The sequence below is a fragment of the Triturus cristatus genome, chromosome 7 (assembly GCF_964204655.1).
Source record: "Triturus cristatus chromosome 7, aTriCri1.1, whole genome shotgun sequence".
NCBI classification, from domain to species: Eukaryota; Metazoa; Chordata; class Amphibia; order Caudata; family Salamandridae; genus Triturus; species Triturus cristatus.
This window is the reverse complement of record NC_140590.1, coordinates 400,888,457-400,912,240: the sequence shown is the minus strand read 5'-3', so window position 1 is coordinate 400,912,240 and position 23,784 is coordinate 400,888,457. Positions and strand designations below refer to the sequence as shown.

Genomic DNA, 23,784 nt, shown 5'->3' with positions numbered 1-23,784 from the left:
CAATGGAACGCGTCAACTTTCAACTCCAAACAGACAGCAAAACCACCATCAGGGACACCCTGGCCTACCGCCATCCAGGACCACATCCAGCCTTCTGACGCTTCATTGCCAACTTAATTGCTCCCCTCGACATAGACTCCCAACAACTACAATTTCCTCGACGACCACAATGACATCAACACTACCAACCTCCTTCACAACATGAACAACATCGGACTCTCCCAACTTGTTTACAATCCCATGCACACCGTAGGCCACACACTATACCCCATCTTCTCCTCCATAGACCACATTAGGTACAGCCACACGAAGGAACTCACCTGGACCGACCACTCCATCGTCCACATAAACATCACCAGCTCACTGACCTCCACCTCCAGTCTGCCCAACGCAGCTGTAGCAAAGTCTCAAAGGACATATGGATCAACGCCCTCCGAACAACCCACCCTGTCTTCTCCAAAAACCTAGACCAGAACTTCAGAAAGTTCAACTATTGGATCACCAACTGCACCAATAGCTTCACTCTCAATGGCAACAACATCCACAGAAGTACCACCAAGGAGGCTAGCTGGTACAACGAAGTCCTCAGAACCCCTAAACAACACTGTAAAGGAGATGGTGCACTAGTAAGGGCATGACTGACAAGACTGCATTCAAGACAGCCCTCAACCTCTGCCACAGACAGTTGAGAGAGTCCAAGAAATGGGCCTTGGCCTCACGCATTGAATCGAGCTCCAATAGCAGCAAAAAAACGCTTCCAACACTCGTCAAAGAATTTTCCACCTCTATAGCTGCAAAGGACAGTTCGAGGCATGTGGGCTGCTGAATTCATATCTGTGCATAGATCGCCGCCTAGTGTTGGGTCCGGATGATTGCACATTGTTGTCCTGGAAGAGTCTTCGAAGTATCACGAGATAGGTGGCTCCTCCCCTGGACTACAGTGCGCATGGGCATCCTCTCCATCCTCAGATTGTTTTTTTCCGCCATTGGGTTCGGATGTGCTTATCTTAGCTCAAGTTAGGAAAACTTTATTTAAGGCCAAAAGCCTTTAGGTATCGTCGGTATTGTTTGCGTTCGGTATCGACAAACTATTATACCTGTTCTTGGATTTATTCACACTTCTCGGACCTAGTTTCGGTCCGAACATCGATCGACGTTCGAGGATGGAATCGAGGACTCCCTTCAAGAGATGTCCTTTATGTCATGCGAAATATCCACACATCGATGTCCATCCGGTGTGTAACAAATGTTTATCACCGGATCATGATGAGTCAAGGTGTATGGCCTGTGCCCGGTTCCGGTCAAAGAAGACACTTCGGAATCGACGGGCGGCTAGATTGGAGGCCAAACAATCGGCGCCTAACCCGGTTAACATATTCAGCACCGAGGATGAAGAAGTCGAGAGCGTCGAAGAGACAGACTCGAGCCATGCTTCGGAGCATGAATCCCAATCTGACGACGATGATGAGGTGATCTTCGAGGACGAAGACGTCGTCGATGAGGTAGGAGATGACGATGAGGCCCTTGGGGCCGAGGAAGATAGCTCGGGCGAGGAGCTAGGCCCATCCGTCGATGCGGAGGCCGAAGGACACAGTCTTGATAAGGCTCAGGTCGAGGGATCGCCTGCGGGCCTTAACCAAGATCGGTCGGATCGTTCTACAGCCCCGCCTGAAGGCCCGGCTTCGAACATTTCAAAAGAGCCGACACTATCAAAAAAGACTGGATTCGATTCAGTGAAAGCGAAACCAAAACCAGCACCGGTCAAATCGAAACCGTAAGTGCAACTGGTTCAGGTCGGATCGAAGGCATCGAAGCCCTCCAATCCGTCGACACAGAAAAGGGACATCGGAGCCGAACAAACAAAGGACTTCGGTACCGAGAAACCAAAAAAGGGCTTCGGCACCGAGACACAGAAGAAGGCCCTCGGTCCCGAGAAAACGCAACGGCCTATGGCACCGAAGGTTGGTGCACCGACCACCAAGGTCACGGTGGTCGATCCGACTACGTCAACACCGAAGAGTGCGGCGACTGCCAAAATATCGAATCAACAAGGCGTCGATCCCAAACTTCGGATCGAAAACCCGAAGGCTGGGAAGAAACCGGAGACCGCGTCGAGTCCTGGCTCCAAAGAGCCTATCGGTTCCAAAGCACCGTCTGCATTGACGTTGCAACAGGTGTCGGAGTCCCTACAGCGCATCAGGGAACGGGCAACCCTCGAACCAAATACGGGTCCCGAACCACACAGTCGCCAAAGCTCACTCGGCGCCGGCACCGATCAAGTTTGGATTGCCGCCACCGGGGGCACCGAAGGTGTTCGAACTTAGGAGGAGTCTCGAACAACCACGAACAGTGTCCACGGAAAGAACCGATGTCGAGGACTCGCAGGACCAGTTTATCGAAACCGACACTGGTAGGCTGTTGTTCCGCAAGCGGAGAATTGTTCCTGAGAAGGCTTTGGACTCCTACAAGATTCCACTAAAAAGGAAACTGGCATCAGGTTCGACGCCAGTGCTTGTAGAAACATTCCACACCCATCATCAGGAACCACCATCCTTTTCTCCTACACACTCGGAACAGGATGCAGGAGAGGGCTATATTGGGGATGATACCACTTATCCTGTGGATAATGACCCTGATGACCAACAGCAAGACCAGGATCAAGCATGGGGAGACCCCACTGACCAAGGTGACCCACAAGATGCTCCTGACACTCATCTTTATAATGTCAAACCATCTCCCACTGAAGATACTGCTGCTTTTAACGCCCTCATTGAAAGGGCAGCTGCCAATCACGGAGTGGAACTCCATTCTGACTCTGTGGAGGAGGATTTCTTGGTGGACACGTTCTCCACATCAGAACGAACGGTCAAGACTCTACCAATGTTGAAAGGGGTTCTTAAACATGCTAAGGACATCTTTAAGGAAACCACCAGGGCACGGGTATTGAACCCGAGAATAGAGAAGAAATACAAACCTGCACCCGGAGACCCAATGTACATTAAGGGTCAATTCCCGTTGGACTCCATGGTAGTTTCTAATGCTCGCAAGAGAGCTAACTCGCAGACTACAGGTGATGCTCCTCCTCCAGACAAGGAGTCCAAAGTGCTAGAAACATCAGGCAAAAGGGTAGCAGCACAAGCAGCAAACATCTGGTGCATTGCCAACACTCAGGCACTCCTGGCCCGATACGACAGGTCACACTACGATACACTAGAAACACTGCTAGAACACCTACCAGATGAATACAAAGATGGAGCGGAGCTCCTCATCAGAGAGGGAAAACTCATTACAAATGCATCCATCAAATGCGCACTGGATGCAGCTGACACTGCAGCAAGGGCAATCAACACTAGTGTGATGTTGAGGAGGCACGCATGGCTGAGAATATCAGGCTTCAAACCTGAGATTCAAAATAATATCTTGAATCAACCAGTCAACCCAGACTTTTTATTTGGCCCCGAGGTTGACACTACACTGGAAAAGATTAAAAAGGACACAAACTGCGAAATCTATGGGGGCTCTACAGTCGCAGCAGTTTCGGAGTGGCTCCTTTCATCGCCCCGGGAATAGAGGAGCAGCTAGAGGTCAGGGGTCACAGCAGCAGTACAGTAAAGGAGGTCCCCAGAGTACCTATAATAAAAACAATAGGGGTGGATATCGTGGATCCAGCACCAAAGGCAGAGGACGAGGACACCACAACACCAGGTCCTCCGCCAATAACAAACCGTGACGTCTTGTCGCTGCCCCCCGCCCACATAACACCGGTCGGGGGGAGACTCCCAACAGTTCCTGCCAGTCTGGAGATCCATCACCACAGACAGGTGGGTCAGAGAAATTGTCCAGTACGGTTATTGTCTGGAATTCACATCCAATCCACCCAACATACCACCAAGACACCGTCCTATGTCCGCAGAGCACTTGACATTATTGCAGCAAGAAGTACTAAGTATGCTGCAAAAAGGAGCCATAGAGCTCGTGCCTATGGAACAGCGGGGGTCAGGGATGTACTCTCTGTACTTCTTAATCCCAAAAAAGGACGGGTCTTTACGACCTATACTAGACCTCCGCCCCCTCAACCAATACATTCTGTCAGAGCATTTTCATATCCTCACCCTCCAGCAGGTTCTGCCGTTACTCAGTCAGGGAGACTTCCTAGCAACACTAGATTTAAAGGATGCGTATTTCCACAGACTCATACACCCATCACACAAAAAATATCTCAGGTTCACTCTTCAGGATCAGCATTATCAGTTCAAAGTACTCCCTTTCGGAGTATCAGCGCCCAGAGTCTTTACCAAGTGCCTAGCGACAGTGGCCGCACACTTAAGGAGACAGCACATTCACGTCTTCCCTTACCTGGACGACTGGCTTGTTCAGGCAAAGTCAGCCCAGCAGTGTGCCAGACACATATCCCACACCATTCACCTTCTTCACAGTCTGGGATTCTCACTGAATTATCCAAAGTCACATCTCCAGCCCGCCCACGTACGGCAATACCTGGGCGCGACTATAGACACTCTGGCTGCCAAAGCTCAGCCAAATTTAGCGAGAATCAACAGCATGCAACTGCTGATAAAAAAGTTCAGACCACAACACTCCCTTCCAGCGCGAGTGTTCATGCAGTTGATAGACATGATGGCCTCCTGCATCTTCATAGTCCCGCACGCGAGACTACATATGCGCCCGCTTCAGGAGTGCTTGGCACGTCAATGGAATCAGACTCGGGGACAGTTGAAAGACCTAGTGTTGGTGAGCGGTCGGGCATACAACTCTCTGCATTGGTGGAATCCACACAACCTTTGCAAGGGCCGACCGTTCCAAGAGCCTGTTCCACAAATAATACTGACGGCGGACGCGTTTCTCCAGGGATTGGGGAGCTCATGTACTTAATTACACAGTGCAGGGACTATGGACGACACAGCAACAGAAGATGCACATCAACCTTCTGGAACTGATGGCTATCTTCCTGGCAATGAAGGCATTCAAAGTACACTTGTGCAACAAAGTCGTGTTGATCCGGACGGACAACATGACTGCCATGTACTACATACAGAAGCAGGGAGGAACACACTCTCCACAGTTGTCTCATCTGGCTCAGAGCATGTGGAAGTGGGCCATTCAGAGGAACATGTTCCTCATGGCGGAACACCTCCCGGGCAAGGACAACCAGATGGCGGATCTGCTCAGACACAGCCACCAAATGCACGAATGGGAGCTACATCCATCAGTACTCCAACCGTACTTCCAGCAGTGGGGTCATCCAGAGATAGACCTATTCGCCACAAGGGAAAACGCAAAATGCCAAAGCTTTGCCGCCAGGTTTCCGCATCCACAGTCGCAGGGCAATGCGATATGGATGAACTGGTCAGGCAGATTTGCGTACGCTTTTCCCGCAGCGCCATTAATACCGCTAGTGGCACGCAAACTACGGCAACACTCAATGACACTCATCCTGGTTGCTCCAATGTGGGCACGCCAGCCATGGTACACCACGTTACTAGAACTGTCCGTAGTGCCGCCTCAAAGACTGCGGCTAACACCCAAACTTTTAACACAGAACCATGGTGAAATTCAGCACCCAGATCCGCAACAGCTGAACTTGGCGATCTGGCTCCTGAAGTCTTAGAGTTTGGCTACCTGAACCTGCCTCCAGAATGTATGAATATCATCAAGGAGGCCAGGAGACCCATGACCAGAGCTTGCTGTGCGGCTAAATGGAAAAGGTTTGTCATTTACTGTAAAAACAATGACATTAATCCGCTGGATGCATCCATTCAGAACATCTGTTACCTGTTACACTTATACCGATGCAATCTGGCATACAACTCCATCCGTATACATCTAACCGCAATAGCGGCCTATCTTCAGAACAGACAGCACCTCTTTATTCAAGGTGCCTGCCATCAAAGCCTTCTTAGAGGGACTCAAAAGAGTGATTCCTCCAACTCACCCACCGGCACCGGTGTGGAACCTGAATGTGGTCCTCACCAGATTAATGGGTCCACCTTTTGAACCTCTACATTCATGTGAGATTCAATTCCTCACCTGGAAAGTAGCCTTCTTAGTGGCAATCACTTCGTTGAGAAGAGTTAGTGAACTCCAGGCACTAACCATTCAAGAGCCATTCATACAGGTTCACGCAAACCGAGTTGTACTACGTACTAACCCCACTTTCATGCCTAAAGTGATATCGCAGTGCCACATGAATCAAACTATTGAACTGCCGGTTTTCTTTCCAAATCCAGAAAATGTCGCGGAGAGAATGCTCCATACACTAGATGTAAAGAGGGCCCTCATGTACTATATAGACAGAACAAAGGATTTTAGGAAAACAAAACAACTGTTCGTTGCCTTTTCTCCACAACACAAGGGCAACGCCATATCCAAAGCAGTGATAGCCAGATGGATCGTTAAATGTATTCAAATTTGCTATGAAAAAGCTAAACGCACATTAACGATTCCTCCCAGAGCCCACTCAACACGAAAGTTAGGGGCGTCCATGGCTTTCCTAGGGAATATTCCTTTAGAGGAAATATGTAGAGCAGCCACATGGTCCACTATACATACATTTACAAAACACTACTGTGTAGATGTACATTCAAAACAGCAGGCAGCTGTAGGACAGGCTGTTCTCAAGACCCTTTTTCAGACTGCTGCAGCTGGCACGGGCAGCCGCTGCTAATAGAGGGACTGCTATATAATCTATGCACAGATATGAATTCAGCAGCCCACATGCCTCTAACTGAATATGCTACTTACCAGTATGCATCTGTTCTTGGCATGTAGGGCTGCTGACATTCATATCGCCTACCCTCCTCCCCGGCGTCTGTAGTGGCTGCAGCACTCAATTACTGTATAGCATGGTCATCACTTGCGGTATCTACTCCATCACTGCCACAATGGCGAAAAACAATCTAAGGATGGAGAGGATGCCCATGCGCACTGTAGTCCAGGGGAGGAGCCACCTATCTCGTGATACTTCGAAGACTCTTCCAGGACAGCAATGTGCAATCATCCGGACCCAACACTAGGCGGCGATCTATGCACAGATATGAATGTCAGCAGCCCTACATGCCAAGAACAGATGCATACTGGTAAGTAGCATATTCATTACTCCCTCACAGGAACTCTGCAACAATCTTGCAAATTTATTCTATGACTAGATCGCCAACATCTACAGAAACATCAAAGCCCAGGCCAAGACCATAAACTTCTTCAAGCAACACCATGACCCTGCTACCGCCACACACATACTGCTAACCGAATGGAGGCAGCTCGCCCTTCAGGACACCGCGCCCATCATGACTCCGTCCATTCAGGGGCCCTCACTGACCCATGACCTCACCACATTTTCAGCCTAGGCAATGCCAGAATCACCATCTTGTTCAACACCTCCATTGCCGTGGCCACCTTCCCTGAGGCCTAGAAACACAAAGTCGACGCCCTACTAAAGAAACCCATCGGCAGACCCCAGCGAACTCGACAACTACCGACCGATCACCCTACTCACGATCCCAGCCAAAGTATTAGAAAAAGCCATCAACCAACAACTTTTTTCACATATGGAATAGAACCTCCTACTCGAATCCTCCCAATCTGGATTACGCCGCAACCACAGCACTGAAAAAAACTCTCATTGCGGCTACAGACGACATTCAAGCCCTACTCGACCGAGGAGAGACTGTGGCTCTGATCCTCCTAGAACTCTCGGTAGCCTTCAATATGGTCTCCCTCTACACGCTCATCCAAAGGCTGAACAACATGGGCAGCCAAGGAGGTTCTCTCAGATGGATCGCCTCTTTCCTCACCGGGAGAATGCAAAAACTCTGCCTCCCACCCCCTTCACCTCCAAACCCAAGGAAATCTGTGGAGTACCCCAAGGAGCCTCGCTCCACCCCACCCTCTTCAACACTTGTGACACCTCTGGCCAGCATTGTCAAAACCCACAGACTCCAGATTATATCCTACGCCGTCGACCCACAACGCATCCTCTCCCTCTCCAAAGACACCACCAACATCTAGACCAACTTCCACAACTGCATGACAAATGTTGTCAACTGTATAAAGGACAACAGCTTGAAGCTCAACTCAGACAAGACAGAGGTACTGATTTTCAGAAACAAAAGCTTCCCGTAGGAGGCATCCTGTTGGCCCTCAGAACTCTGACCTTCTTCTACTCCAACTGACAGCGCTAGGATCCTAGGCATCATTCTGGACAACAAGGTAACCAGGACATCGCTAATCAACTCCATCTTCTCCTCCTGCTTCTTGATCCTCTGCATGCTTGGTTAGATATTCAAATGGCAACCCCAAATCTCAAGGCGCACCATCACCCAAGCCCTCCTATCCAGCCAACTGAACTACAGGAATGCTCTCTACACAGGGATTGCAGCTCATCTCCGATGACTACATACCATACAGAAATCTGCAGACAGACTCATCATGGATCTCCCTAAACAAACCCACACCACCCTCTACCTCGGAACTCCACTGGCTCCCTGTACAGAAAGAAGCCAGTTCATGCTCCCCACCCATGCACACAAGGCCCAACTTAACTGTGGACTGACGTACTTGACCCACCACCTAAATTTCCATCAGTGACACTTCTGCTCCGCATCTTTCACTAGCCCTCATCCCCTGCTTCCAACATAGCAGATGTGGAGGTCGCTCCTTCTCCTTCCTAGCAGCAAAGACCTAGAAAGAGCTACCCTTTCATCTACGGGTCTCCCCACTTCTTTCAGAGTTATGAAAGTTCCTGAAGACTTGGCTATTCGGCTAATCAACTGTACCCTGCCCGTGCCTGGATACCCTCACTGGTGTCCAGGAACGATATACCAATCTACTGATTGATTGATTTAACTGTCCAGGGAAGTAGGCCCCTCAACACCTCCATTTTTTTGCATCTTATATATAGCGCAAACTCGACCCGAAGGTATTGGAGCGCTGTACATGAGCACTGTATTTACATTACATATTCAGGCACGGGGAGATTAAGTGATTTGCCCAGAATCCCAGGATGCGGACACAACCCCGAGACTTGAACCCTGGTTTCCAGCACCAAAGTCGGCAGTCTAGCCAACAGACCACATCCTCTCCGCCACATCCTCCTCCTCTCAATAAAGGGCTTTCTCCACATAACACCTGCAAGAGAAAAAATGGGAGCCTTGCACCAGTGGATTGAACAAATGGATTCTCAACATCATCCAACATGGATATTGTATAGAACTTGTAAGATCTCCCCCAAGACTGGGACCAAAGGAATGATCACATCTGAAACATGAAAGATCAGATCTATGACGGGATGGTGAAAGAGTTGTTGCAAAGAACGGGAAGTAGAAAGGGTACCACAAAAAGATCGGTCAGTGAAACTAGTCAATCTGTTTCCTAGTACAAAAACCAGACTAGTCACTGTGCACAATTTTATACCTCTGTTTCCTTAAATTAATAAGGACACAAAAATGACAATGCTTGCACATTCCCATGAACAACAGACTCAAAAAATCCCTAGGCTTTGTAGTGGGCAGAACACACTACCCATTCAGTGTACTACCATTTGGAGTAAAAGCTGCACTAAGGGTGTTTCTGCAATGCTTAGTCGATGTAGCAGCGTACTGGAGGAAAAAGATGTACATGTACCCCTACCTAAACGATTGATTGGTAGAAGCAAATTTGTTCTGCATGTGTGCAAGCAGCATCAAAATGATGGAAACGCAACACAGGCTAGGTTTCTTAATAAACACGGAAAACTCCTCTCCAATACAAAGAAGGAAAAAAATAATTTTAGGAGCAAGAATAAATGCAGTGGAAGCACATGCATTTCCTAGAGACAAGAGAATCCAATCGATAACACATCAATTTCCCCCCACTACTGCATGGGTCAGTCTGACAGTGAGGGCACTCTGTAAGATGATAGGCATGATTGCTTTCTGCATCCCATTAATTCCATATGTGAGGCTTCACATGAGGCCAATCCAGGAATGGATTTAGAACCAAATGGTCCCAAGCATCAGGAGGTAGGAGAATCTAGTGGTTGTTACGCAAAAAGTGCAAGAGGAAATGGCTTGGTGTAGAACAAAGAGAACAAAAGAGTGGGGAGACTTTTTGCACTACCAACTCAGACGTTTTCCCCCAGAACACCACACCCAGAGCTTGGCAGCATAGTTCTTGAGTACACAAAATTCGGATGTTTAGAGAACAATGGAAGTCCTAAGGAAAGAACAAAGGCCACCTACAAAGAAATGCTACAGGGCCAAATGGGGAAGGTATATGAAATGGTGCCAATGGTCTGGCCTATATGGAAGCAGGACACCAGTCATCACATCACTAACTCTAATAAATGGCAAACTAATGTACACCTCACTGAAGGTTCACTTGGCAGCGATCGTAGCCTATACAGGGAGACACATAAGCAGATGAGCCTTCACTACACCGGTGGTCAAATGGTTCCTAGAATGGGCTAGGGGAGCAGCTCCACCAAGATATGCACCAACAGACATGTGAAACCTAAATGTGGTGCTAACCTAATTGATGAGAGCCCTTTTGAACCACCCCACAAAGCAAACCTTAAATTTGTCACGCTGAAACCAGTCTTCTTAATTGCAGTGGCCTCCCTAAGCAGCGTAAGTGGGTGGCAAGCGTTTACCATCCAGGAGCCCTTAATGTAAATACACAAGGACAGGATATTTATGAGAACCGTTCCACACTTTCTACAAAAGGTCAGATCACAGTATAACATAAACCGAACTATCCATCCAAATTCCAAGTTTCTTCTAGGAATCAAAGACTGAGGATGAAAGAGCTTTGCACACGCTGGATGTTTGTAGAGCATTAGTGTGTTAACTAGAGAGAAGAAAATTGCTAAAGGTGCCAGTTCTTTGTATCCTTTGCAGACCTGAACATGGGAGTACCAGTAACTAGGGTTACCATCTCAAGATGGATAGCTCAGACAGTACAAATATATCTCAAGAAGCCTTTCATACAACTGGAACCAAAGCCAAGAGCACGCTCCACAAGGAAGAAGTAAGCCACTCTAGCCTGCCTATAAACTTCCCATTAAGTGATATATGTATGTGAGAAAGTGGCTCTGTATATACTGCTCCCTAATAGGTACAGGGTGTAGAGTCCACAGTCCCCCAGAGGCTGATAGAGGTCAAAGTTAGGTATGACCTTACTCTCAAAAGTGGTAGCTTGGTCGAGCAGTAAGGCAGTACCAGAGGACAGTGTAAAGCATTTATTGTACACAGTCAGTCAGCAAATGGTTTCACACACTCAATAACTGAACTCTAGGCCAATGGTTTATATATATAAAATATATGCTTGTTTTATTTTTAGAACCACAAAGGGGATAAAAATATACTTTCTCAGAATGAGAGGTTGAATATAAACACTTTTGCCTTAAGCAATAAATTTATATAAACAGTCACAGTTGGTTGTAATAAACAATCCTATTTCCTAAACATAACAATGCATTGAGCTCAATGATAAATTCAGGTTATTTGTAATAAATTACTTTTCAGATTACTTTTGGAATTCCAGGTCTGGCTCCTAGATCCAGCCTTGGGTCGGTATTCAGAATCAAGTGATGAAAGTCGACTTAATAACTGTAATGATTTTTAAATAATATTTAGCTATTTCAAAAGTTAGCACTTAGAAAATATTTCAAAGAAAACATTCAATGGATCTCTATGGCAAGAAATTCAAATTGCAGGCAGAGTACTTTATCGTTACTTTAGTAATCCAGGACTGGGTACCTAGACCCAGGACTGGGATCCTTATCAAAAACAGGCAAGTAATTTCGTTTGCAGAAATGGTACGATTTTACAAGAATATTTCAAATTTGCAAAAATAGACACTTAGAAGAAATTTCACAGAAAAGCAGACAATGGTTTCCTATGGGAGAAAAATGAGTTAGAGGTAAGTATAGTTGTGGACACTTTTCAGAGTCAGGGCTGGGCACCAAGATCCAGCACTGGCAGCTCACCTAGGAGCAGGTGAGTAAATTCGTTTTTGTCACTTGGCTGATTTTTGGTGAATTTTTGCAGTTTTGAAAAGTTCACACTTAGAAGATTTTTGAAGAAAAAGCCAGTCAATGTTACCCTATGAGGAAAATGAAGTTAGCGGTTTAAGGGTATGTACTCGACTGGCAGAGTTGAAATTCCGGGCATAGACTCAGGGGTCCCCCAGTGTCAGGTAGGTACAGTTGGTTCACCCTCAGCGGTTTCAGGACGGCCGGGTGCAGAGAGAGTTAGGCCCAATGTTATCCTATGAGGGATAGGGGGGGCCTTGGTTGGTGGCTGCTGTCTGGCAAGCCACGCGGCTGTGGGAGCTGGGCTCCTGGTCACTTACTCAGGGCAAGTGGGGAAGTAAGTTAGTGTAGAGAGTGCACTGCCAGGGCCACTCGGGCGGATGGGTGCAGGGTGCTTTTGAGCCGTCGGGCGCTCAATGGAAATCATTGGAAATATTCCGGTTTGGAAAAAGGCTGCAGGCTCGGGGACGGGGATGTTCCAGGTGCCACCACCACTTCGAGAGGTAAGTTGGGTAGTTGTAGGTTAGGTGGGTACCCCGGGATTGGGCACAGGGGGCCGTAGGGCGCCGGGTGCAGGGGTGCCTTTTGATGTCGGAAATCTTACCCTCTTGTCGATCGCGGCTGGGGTGGCACTTGGTTCTGAGGCTGCAGGCTTCTTCCGGAATGTCGAGGGGGGCCCTTGGGTGCCGGACTCGGGGTCACAGTCGCCGTGGGGTCGTCCTCAGGGTCTTTGTCCACTCCGGCACTGGCCAGGCTTGGCTGGTGCAGTGTGTGTTGGGTCCGCGGTTCCGGGCTGCTGCCAGGGGTTAAAAATAGGTTTCTTGAGTAGAGCCTCTACTCATGGGAGACCCAGGGGCTTAGAGCCAAAAGGTAGCCAGGTCCGCCGGGGTTGGTGAGGTTGCTGGCCACGAGAGATGCCGCACTGGTGCAGGTTCGAGAGTCGACAGGCCGGTAGGGCTGGGGCCAAAGCAGTTGGTGTCTCCTTCTCTTTTTAGCAGCTGCAGGGCAGGTCCTTGTTCTTCTTGCTCTTCTTGTAGTTTTTCTATCTGGAATCTGGGGAAGGAAGGTTCAGGGTGCCCCTAAATACTAGATTTAGGGGCATTACAGGTAGGTGAAGGCCAGGGACCAATGGGTCCTTGTGCTGGTGTGGGTACACCCCCTATCCTGCCTCTCTCCTGTGGGAGGGGGGCAGTAGCCTAATCCTGATAGGGTAGGGCCCCCCATCTTCAAGATGGCGAGAGCCCGGAGATGTGCTTCACCTCGCCTCCCCCACCTGAGGGGTGGGGTGGGCAGGCTGGCACATCCCCTGTCCTTGTATGGGGTTTCCGGCCAAGCTTCCCACCAGAGTGGGGGGTTGCAGTGGCCTGGGGAAACTCCAAGAGGCGGCATGCCTTTGAAGCTTCCCTTTGCTCATCCTGGGGGAGGAGATTTATCACCTCACCCAGGATGTGCATTGTTGCAGGCCCGGGAGAGCAGGGGCTCTCCCACCCAGGGGTCCAGCAACGTGTCTGCTGTGTGGCAGCCTGGGCAGCCTCAGAGCAGACGTGGATTGTAGGTTAGTTGTAAGGGGGCATCTCTAAGATGCCCTCTGGGGTGCTTGGTACATTAAATCTCACACTGGCATCAGTGTGGGTTTAATGTGCTGAGAAGTTTGATACCAAACTTCCCAGTCTTTAGTGTTGCCATTATGGTGCTGTGGAGCTCGTGTTTGACGAGCTCTCAGCACCATGTACTCTTAAATGGCAGCACTGCACTTACAGTGCCCGGGAATGGACCTGGGTACTGTAGGGGCACAGGGCTCCTGCCCCTGTGCCCACACCATGGGCATAAGGCACCCAGCCAGAGGGGTGACTGACATATGCCTTGGCAGTGTGGGTGTTGGGCATGGCACACAGATGTGTGCCATGTCGACTCTTCATTTTGTCCTGCACCCAGACACTCAGCCTGCAAAGGCAGTGTGTGTGTGTAAGGGTACAGGGCCCCTAATGGTGGCACAAGGAGTGCTGCAGCCCTTGGGGACCTTCCCTGGTCACAAGGCCCTGGGTACCTAGGGTACCATTTACTAGGGGCTGACATGTGGCCAGGGTTTGCCAATTTGGAGTTTGTGTGTTTTAAGGAAGGAACATAGGCCCTGGGCACCTGATTGGCAGGAGTCCAGGGTACACTCAGTCAAAGTACATTCAGCAATTTAGCAAAAAGTGGGGGCATACCATGCAAGAAAGATGGCACTTTCTCACAATGTATGGCAGCTTTTTGGTCATCACTCCATACTTGAACAAAGCACTATTGCATAGATATCTAGGTGAATAGAGAATCACAAGCGGGGCTTTGTTTGCAAGTTCAAGCTCATTTCAAACGCTGCAATGAGCAAAGATACTGCTACAAAGTGAAGGTGCACCATGTGAATCCATAAAAGATTTGTTCTGCAAAACCAAATGGTTGCTTGGCATTATGAGTAGTTTTGCAGCTTGCAGATATTTTATATTGCCTTGCGACCCACCAGTCTCCCCTTGAGAAGAGGTGAAACATGACAAACAAGGGGCAAGATACAAGACCAACCTTAAACACCAGGAAGCCAATTTTGAAGTAAAGTGAAGAATCCAGTCACCAGGAGGAAAAATAATTTGAAGATAGCGACCACGCACAGGGGTTTCATGGGCGGGCCACTGACACCAGGAGAGGTGGAGAAGGCTCCTAATGTAATAAGATGGCGCCCAACAACAAAAGAAGGGGGACTGCAAGAGGGGAATTCAGACCAAAACATAAGGTGGCAGAATAATACACAGCATGTGAATCCAGAAAATGATTCAAGCTGCAAAATACTTCTACCACCGGTAAGTAACTATTTAGTTTGTCTTTTCATTTTGCATGTGTGCTTGGAATGATGAATGCCCATTTTGGCTGGGTCACAAGATATAAATCCTGTGTTACATTACATGGTAAGTGAACCAACCGTTTGTATACTACTTGTAACTTTTATGCATCAGATTACAGTAGTAGAACTGTGGTAGTTTGAACTACGGTGGCATGCTGAGTACCAGACCCTGCACCCTAGTCCTCTTGTCATAAGTGTGTTTTTTCACAGAGCTTGGCTTAAGTCCAGGCCTTGCAAACTCTGCAAAGTGAACCCCTCCCCCCACCCGAAAGCTTATTGGTTCAGGCCAACCACCATGAAGGTCAATCCCATCAGACCGGAAGTCGAAGTGAATTGACCCATTTTGATAAGAGTTTTTTTGCCTCTGCCAGTTTCCCATTGAGGTCCCTGAATGTGTGTGGATGATGTAGGGCACCATACACATGCCATTGAGGAAAAGTTCAGGAATGCTTTAGTTTTGACAGTCCATGATGCGTACGATGTGGCTAATTACGCATTGACAGCTGATGTGGACAGGACGTATAGCTTGGGCTGTGCCATGAGCACTAGTGTTGTGATTGACATTAAGCTTGGATGCATAACCAGGATTCTATGGGGACCTGGAGGTATGCCTTATGGATATGCATTTTGATGGATTAAGGCAGATTCTGCCAGTAGCATTTCAAGGAAAGCTGTGTCACAGTCCATTTATTAGGCGGCTTGCTGCCAGTTGGTCGTTTCCTCCAACAATACCGTAAGCTCGGAGGTAACTTGTGAGGGCTTGCTTATTGTCAAAGGCAGCCCGTGCAGCATCCTGCACAGGCATTACAGAGTTCCAGAGGAGATGATGGTAGTAGAGGACTTAACCAGCAGCAGGAACAGTTTTCATCACCTTCCTTGTCTACTGGCACAACTCTGCTAGCAGGTTGCAGGATACATGTTTCCTCTCTGCTGTGCATTGGGGACTGGATGGTGTTCTTGGACTGGCACGACGCGTACTTTCATGTACCCATCCAGCAGTCCCTCAGATGCTTCCTTCGGTGTGTTGTAGAATCGGAGCATCTTGTATGCTGTCTTGGCGATTGGCTTCACCTCTTGCCTCCTCATAAGAGGTTTAAAAAGGAGATGGTTGTAGTTGTGGCCCACCTTCGAAGGCCCGGGATGCACATATTTTCATACCTCGAGTCTATGGACTGCTGAAAGCAAACTTGCCACAGTCCGTAGCAAACCAACTGGAGATTCCTTTTCTTGCTATTCTTTCTGGGGATCTCCATCAATGAACCTGTCTGTTATCTCCAACCAACACAGAGGATTCAGCATACGATGGATCTGTGACCTCTTGTATGCCTTTCCACTGCTGACAATTGTACTTCAAAATCTGAAGGTCTGGAAGGACCTAGCCCAGGTCCTCATTATAGCCCTGGATTAGGCCATGATAGTGTGATACTCTGACATACTTTGTGTGAGTATTTGCCCTTTGCTTTGCCTATCTCTTCGGGTTGACTTTCTTTCCCAGCTCCAGAACAGGGTTCTGGCCCTGAATCTCTACAACCTCCTTCCCCATTCATGGAGGTTGAGCGTAATTAACTGAAGGGTTTTGACCTGCCTGTCGAAATGGTATACATTATCTTGACAGCTAGGTGCCTATCCAGCAGATGGATTTACTCGGGTAGCTGGGTGAAACGTGCGGCCTGGTGACCCACTTCAGGCATAGTGTTTTGATATACTGTTTCTTTCAGCCCTAGTGTGGCAAGGTACCACTGTGGGCACTGTTGAGTAATTTGTTGGTTCTTTCGACCTTTTAAGTTTGCCTGACCTACCTATGTTGTTCAAGTACACAATGGTAATTTGCTTCCGTAAAGGGCTGATGTATGTTTCCTTTTGCACCCTTTGTTATTCTACAGCGGGACCTTAACTTAGTTCTCTGGTTTTAGATGTTTTCTTTATGAACTTGCGCACAGCTGATCTCTGAGGGTGTTCACCATTAGGACTATTTCGTTATTGCTGTTACTTCTGTGCGCCATGTCAGTGAACTACCGGTGCCTTCAGTGTAACCTCCTTCAGTGACAAATGGGTGCTGCAGACGCTGGCTTCCTTTCTGCTGAAAGTGGTCTCACCCGTCCATGTGGGGCAGTCCATAATGCTTCATATTTCTTTTCTGTCCACCACATCCTTCTGTGGAGGAGGAGAAGCTTCACCAGTTAGATCCCAAAATAGCCTTCAACTTATACATAGATCAGAGTAATGAGTACTGGGTGGATAACCAGCTTGTTGTCCTTTAGCCAGTGCCCCATCTTAGAAAGGAAGGCAGTTAAGAAACCGATCTTGTCCTGTTGAAATGATGGTAATCCACAAGTGGAAAGGATTCATTCAAGGTAAGTTTATTTATTCCGTTTTGGCCCATGACGCGGCACGTCCTGTCCACTTTGACAGAGTACCTGTTTCGAACGGGAACCAGAGAGAAAACCCGTGCCACGATTGTAGGCAACAATCAAACATACACAAACAAATTTACAGTAGATAAAAGGCATGCCGAGAGAGCACGCTCGGCACTAGAATATTAAGTAACCCTGCGTACTTACTATTCCATTACAACATTTCCCCCTTTAGATCTCAAAAACAAAATATCATCTTGGAAATTGACTTTAATTACACACGTACTCCTATTTTTGGGGAATTCTCCCGATTAGAAAACCCAACAAATTCATGCAGGTACTACCAGGAGCTGTACCCTTGGTCCCGGAGGATATGTTTCTTGCAGCAGCTGTGGGGCCTGAATATGTGTATCATAAGGTTGGGGATTCTGAATAAGCCAGTGTGCCCAATCATTATCTGCCTCTTTTGCCATTTCTCTCCTTTTGCTTATGATAGCCACTTGATCAGAGGTCAGTCTGACAAGCTGTCTCTAATTCCACCACCATTTTTCCACGGTAAGTGCAGAACCTTTGCTTACCCTATCCACCTGCACAGGAGCAGAAAACTTGGAACCCCCTTTCTTTGTTCTAATGTGTTTTCTAATCATAACCCAATCACCTGCGCGTAAATCCACAACGGAATCCCCATGTTCACCATCAAATCTGGTTCTCATGTGAGCCTGCTGTGCACCAACTGTAGCAGCAATTATCCTCTTAAATGGCATCATTTCAGTATTTCCTTGCGTTTTTTCACTCCTTCACATGTGGTACAAAGTAGTATGAGCGTTCTGACCCCTCAATGAAAAAGGAGTCACCCCATGGTACAATAAGGAGAAGTATTATGAGCCCAGACCTTGCGTTCAATAAATTTCATAGCATCCATTCCTGAAGCCAAAGCTGTTTTCACCCCTCCTTTATTCTATTTGCATGTTCAACCAAACCGTTAGAAGATGGTGCATACAATGCAACCTTGAGATGTTTAATACCCATGCTCTGTAAAAAAATAATTCCCCCATGCACAGTGCGAGAAGCAGAAACAAAAAATAGTAATAACTTTCAGTTATTACCATTTTATGCTTGGGTGCAGGAGGGCGGGGATGCTCTGCGAGCAGGGCAGGGGAGGAGTGGTGTGCCCACCCCTGAGTGCGCAAAGACTATTTGGTCGGCCCTCTGGGGCTGCCCAAGCCAGTCATGCGTACTCTGCTCTTCTCCGGAGCCTGCATGAAGAACATGGTCTCCCCATAAGTTTCTGGCTGGGCAGTGTCCCGACCAATCACAACACTGCTTGCAGCGTTGTGATTGGCTTAGGGGAGGGAGCCTGGCTGCCTGCCTCCTGTTCCTGCCGGAGTAGGAGAACAGGAGCACAGAAGACGCTGGACCCGACCGGCAGAAAGGTAAGTTATTTTTTAAATTAAAATGATTAAATTAAATCCCCCTCCCCTCGCAGCCCCTCCACCCTACCCCCCGCCCCCAATGCCTCCCACCCCCCTCTCCCAAACGCGACTGCTCATGCATTCAGAAACAAAATGAGTGCAATTGTCTGTGACCAAAAGTTTAGGAAGTCCCTCCAATACAAAAACTTGTTCTAAAAAAGTTAAGACTGTCCGAGTATGTCGATGCAACAAATACATGGTACATCCACTTTGAGTGATAATCTATAAGTAATATAGTATACCTCATTGATTCTAGTAAGGTGGAGAAAGGACCAGAAAATTCCAACCCCAGTTTTTCCAATGCTTGATCAGGAAACTGGGTGGGACACAATGAAACGCACATACCTTTCCAATGGTTGTCGGACAAACACTCCAGGTGCTCAAGTTAAATCTTTGATTGATCAGTGTCCTAAGATGGTCACCAATATTGTTGCTTAATTTTCATACTCTTCCTGGTACACCCCAGATGTCCATCATGAGCCTGTGATATGATGATACCACGTAGCTTGGAAGAAGGAACAAAAAGAAATCCCCTGAGCACAAATGTATTTTCCACCGAAAGTTCGTCAGCAACCTGAGCAAATCTTTTCAACTCTCCTTGTACATTCCTCACTTCAAGCCATCCTTTGATCTTGTATTCTACAACTTTATTTCGGCATGGAATCCTTCTCTGAAGCATTGATCCAGTCTTGCTCACTTACAACTGATTTGTATTCAGATATAGCATCAACCAATGCCACACATTCCACATCATCTGACAGAGTTGTCAGATTTCTCCCCCTCAAGTACCATGCATGACAGTCTGCACGAACATTCATTCCACCTGGGATGTGACTAATGGTAAAGTTGTATGCCTGCAACTTTGAAACCAACCTGGTAAGTCTAGATGACCTATTTCCATTGCCACTCCTCGTAAAAAATGTGCATCAAAGGTTTGTGATCAATCAACAATTCAAACCTGGTGCCTCAAATATATGTTCAAAATTTATGGACCATCCACACGCAGGCCAGACCTTCCCTTACGATGGTACTATATTTCTTTTCATATGCCTTGAGTGCCCTGGGCGCAAAAGCCACAGTTTACTCACTGCCGCTAATCCTTTGACTGAGTACAGCGCCTATATCATGTGCACTGGCATCCACCGTAATGATGAATGATTTTCACAAAACGCACTTAGTGCTGGGGCTGTTATGATATGTTTTTTTTACCTCAAACACTGTATTTTGCACTTCCGACCACACAAACCTTTGTCCTTTCCTTAACAGCATTCTAGGTGGCTCAATAAACTGTGCATAACCTGGTACAAAGCATGCATAGTATTCTGCCAAACCAAGAAATGAACAAAGGGCATCTTAGACAATGGATGGCAATCTACTATGATTTATGTTAAGGATGCGCAAGTCGGCAAATAACCTGATGTCGCCAGTCCTCTTGCGCACAACGACAATAGGGGCCAACCACTGGGAAGAATCAGTGCCTTATGTAACACCTTGAGTCACTAATTCATTAAGAGATCTATTCAGTTCCTCTCTGGCGCTCTAAGCAACAGGGCGAACTTTCTGTGCACCAGATTGGGCATTGAGAATCTGCCTAATATTGTGCTCCAAACCTAGAACCGTACCAACGGGCCTGGCAAATAAGGCTTTAAAATCTGCTCGAATGGCATTAACAGATTCCTGAGGATCATCATTGACACATGAAATGGGTAGTTTGGGCATCTTTCCCTGAGCCAATGGATTGTCAGATCCAGGAGCCAACAGTATACCCATCCAGGCAACCCACAATGTTTCTCCCTTTGTCAGCAACACAAACCTTGGTAATGGTATCCCTACCAAGACACAAAACCTTTGAAATAGCCAATCATGTCGATCTTGTTCCCCAAAAGCCTTCGTATTAACATCTATAGGAGATAGTGAACGGTCAAAACCCCAATGTCCATAAAAGGTAGAGTCACGTGAAATGGTTATGGGTTACCTTGAATCAGCCATGACCGTTAACTTAATATGATCCACAAGAACTTCACATCAAGGGCCTTTGATGGGTAACTCTAGAGTGTTACATTCCAATGTTATCATGACATTAAGTGAGCCTACACAATCCTCCACATCTATGTCAACATTTCCCACTTTTGCTGTATGTTTTCGCACTCCTGCATGCACTATGAAAGTGACCAATTGTTTTACACAGGATACATTTGTTTTCAGTAGCGGGACAACTAGGAAAGCTCCTAAGATGGGATTTAGCATCACACATGTAGCAAGAGCCAAAGACCTTTTTGTTAAATGTTTTAAATTGTTTCCCTTTAGAACTAATAGCACCCACCACCTCAGTGCATTCTTCTGTGGATGTAACATTAACCTTAGAACGTCTGAATGTAAAAGTTTTGAAGAAATCCGTGTCCTTTCAATGCTCTTTGCCAGATCTAGTACCACCATTAGTGTTGGATTGCTACAACTTGGATGTCTTTCCTGAATTTTCCTAGAGGAACAATTAAAACCAACTTTGTCACAAATGTAAATGTCAAATTAGGACCAAACTCACAAGTAAATGCTAGAACTTTTAGAGCCGATACATATTCTTCTACATTTTCCTCTAGAAATTGTTTTCGTTTGAAAAAGGCATGTCTTTCAAGCATAATGTTAGGTTCATCAGCAAACTGTTTCCGTAACCTAAAAACCGCCTCAAAGTAAATGTTCCATTGGCTGTTGCCTGTAGGTGCTTGCATAGTTTGCAAACTGTCAAAAATAAGCTGTGCTGCGTGACCAAGACTTCCATATAAAAAGGCGGATTTACGTGCAGGATTGTAGCATCTATGGCAACCAAATGGTTCTCAAATAACTTGACCTAATCTGTCCATTTAAATAGGGGTGTACCTGGATGAGTTAAAGGTGAAGGTTAAGTCATGGATTGCTGCACGCCTGTAATGACAACATTGCTACCTGCGCTCACACCTGAATTTGAGGTGGACATGATCACACACATTAGATAATAATATACAGGAAGAGATGAAGGTAATAATCAATAACCAGTATGAATAACTAAACAGGAGAACTACATGGACATGAAAATTAACAGTAACAATGGTGTGCCTATCACCGTGTGTGAAGGTATGTTACCAAACATGCCAGGTGTTCGATGTCCAATACACTGTGTGCAGATCAAGACTCGATACTCTACTTCGTAACTAAAGGTGTGCCTGTTATCGATTCCTGTAAGGTTGGATGAGGTGTGCCTGTCCTCGATCGTGCAAGGAAAGTTCTAATCTGAAGAAAAATAAGCGTAGGTGTGCTTGTCACCGAATGTGCAGGCGAGCTGTGTAGGAAATGAGCAGCTGTACATCTAAGATGGCCGGCAGGGCGTCCGCGTGTGCAAAGGTTGGAGTCAGGCGTGCCTGGCCTGGATCTTCCATGTGCAAGACGGCCGCCAAATGTAAATGCATCATGACAAAGCCTTCCATTGTTGACACTGGGATAGCCTTCTGCTCCCCCTGCGGCACTGCTGTGAAGCAAGGATTTCCCCCTAAAACATGTCCAGGAGGTACAAGCATGCTCTGCAGTATGCGACTGGAGGCAAGAGCAGTCTCCGTGGTGAGCGACAGCAGGAACAAGAAGAAATCACATTAGGGGGCGCAAAAAGCGGCAAACTGTCCAGAATAAAACTTTTTCAGTTCGTCGGTGAGCCAGCGAAGGACAGCTTGTCACCATATGAAATGATGGTAATCCACAAGTGGAAAGGATTAATTCAAGGTAAGTTTATTTAATCAATTATGGCCCATGATGCGGCACGTCCTGGACACTCTGATCACGGCAGAGTAATGGACTCCAACGGGAACCCGAGAGAACACCTGTGCCACAAACGTAGGTAACAATCAAACCTACACAAACATTACAATAGATAACCGGCATGCCGAGCACGCCTGCTCGGCACTAGAATATTAAGTAACCGTGTGAGCATGGCGATTACTATTCCATTACGCCTGTACATAAAAATGTTGTATGCCTTTGCCAAGAAGGATCCTCATTCCACTGGTGAGGCATGTTCCAATGTTGGATATCTGCTGGGCTGCTACATAGCTATTCACCCACATCTTCAGCAGACATTAGTCTTGCTTGTTTGCAGAGGGCCATTTTTCCGGCTCGTTCTGCAGGACTTCCTAGTACAAAGTCCAGTCCTCAGGTCCTCCACCTTTTGAGAGCTACTGCTTTGGTATTTGTTCCCAAGTTGAGGAATCTGCGGTTAGGAGTGTTGATCAGAAAAACAAGTTAATTACCTTCAGTATTACTTTTTCTGGAGATTACTCTGTCGCACTGCAGATTCCTTAACACACTCCCTCTTCCTCATCATGCAGAGCAGGCTTTTAGGATTCTAAAAAATGTCCCAAATTGGGTTTACCCACTGTAAAGTTAGCAATCTGTTGCAGTTGATCCGCATAGGTGAGTTGGTTAAAAAAAACGATGTCAGGGGGCAGGGATCAGACCTATGTATGGTTCTGTGCCATCCCTTTCTTAGGGGATACAATGCCACTGATCTGATTGTGCCACCTGTTGGCACATGTAAGTAACTGTTTGCGATGTTCCAGCTCCAGCCTTCTTAGGGTAATTCAAGCAGTGAGGAATCTGCAGTATCCACCAGAAGAGCTTTACTGATGGTAAGTAACTTGTTAATTTTCCTTTTGAGTAAAGGATCCAAGAAGACTTACATTTTTATTTTTTTTATTTTGGGTTAAGAGATTGAACTTTATTTTGAGCACTGGCTAGTCTTATTCAAGGTTATGAATTAAAGGGTGATATATTGAGATAATCCCGAGGTATGATGACACTGGACTGGCTATTAACAATGCTTCAGTCTGATGAGCAAGCAGTTTACATCCCTTCAAGTCCTCCTGTAGTTGTAAGTGAGAGTACATTACTATTGTGGCGCTTACAGCAGACATGCCTTTTTTATTTTGGCTACCCTATTCCTGATCGTGGAATTCTTTGGCCTTTTTAAGCTTCACAGTATAATTATTCACCCATTATGATTAAGTAGGTTTAGGTTGGAAAAAAGTGAAGCTGAGT

The 23,784-nt window shown here is 47.0% G+C and overlaps 1 protein-coding gene across 2 annotated transcripts in view; it reads left to right on the top strand.

The window, feature by feature from the left end:
- The window catches only part of LIG1 (DNA ligase 1), a 502,345-nt gene that overhangs the window by 199,149 nt on the left and 279,412 nt on the right, over positions 1-23,784 (top strand). The window lies entirely within an intron of this gene.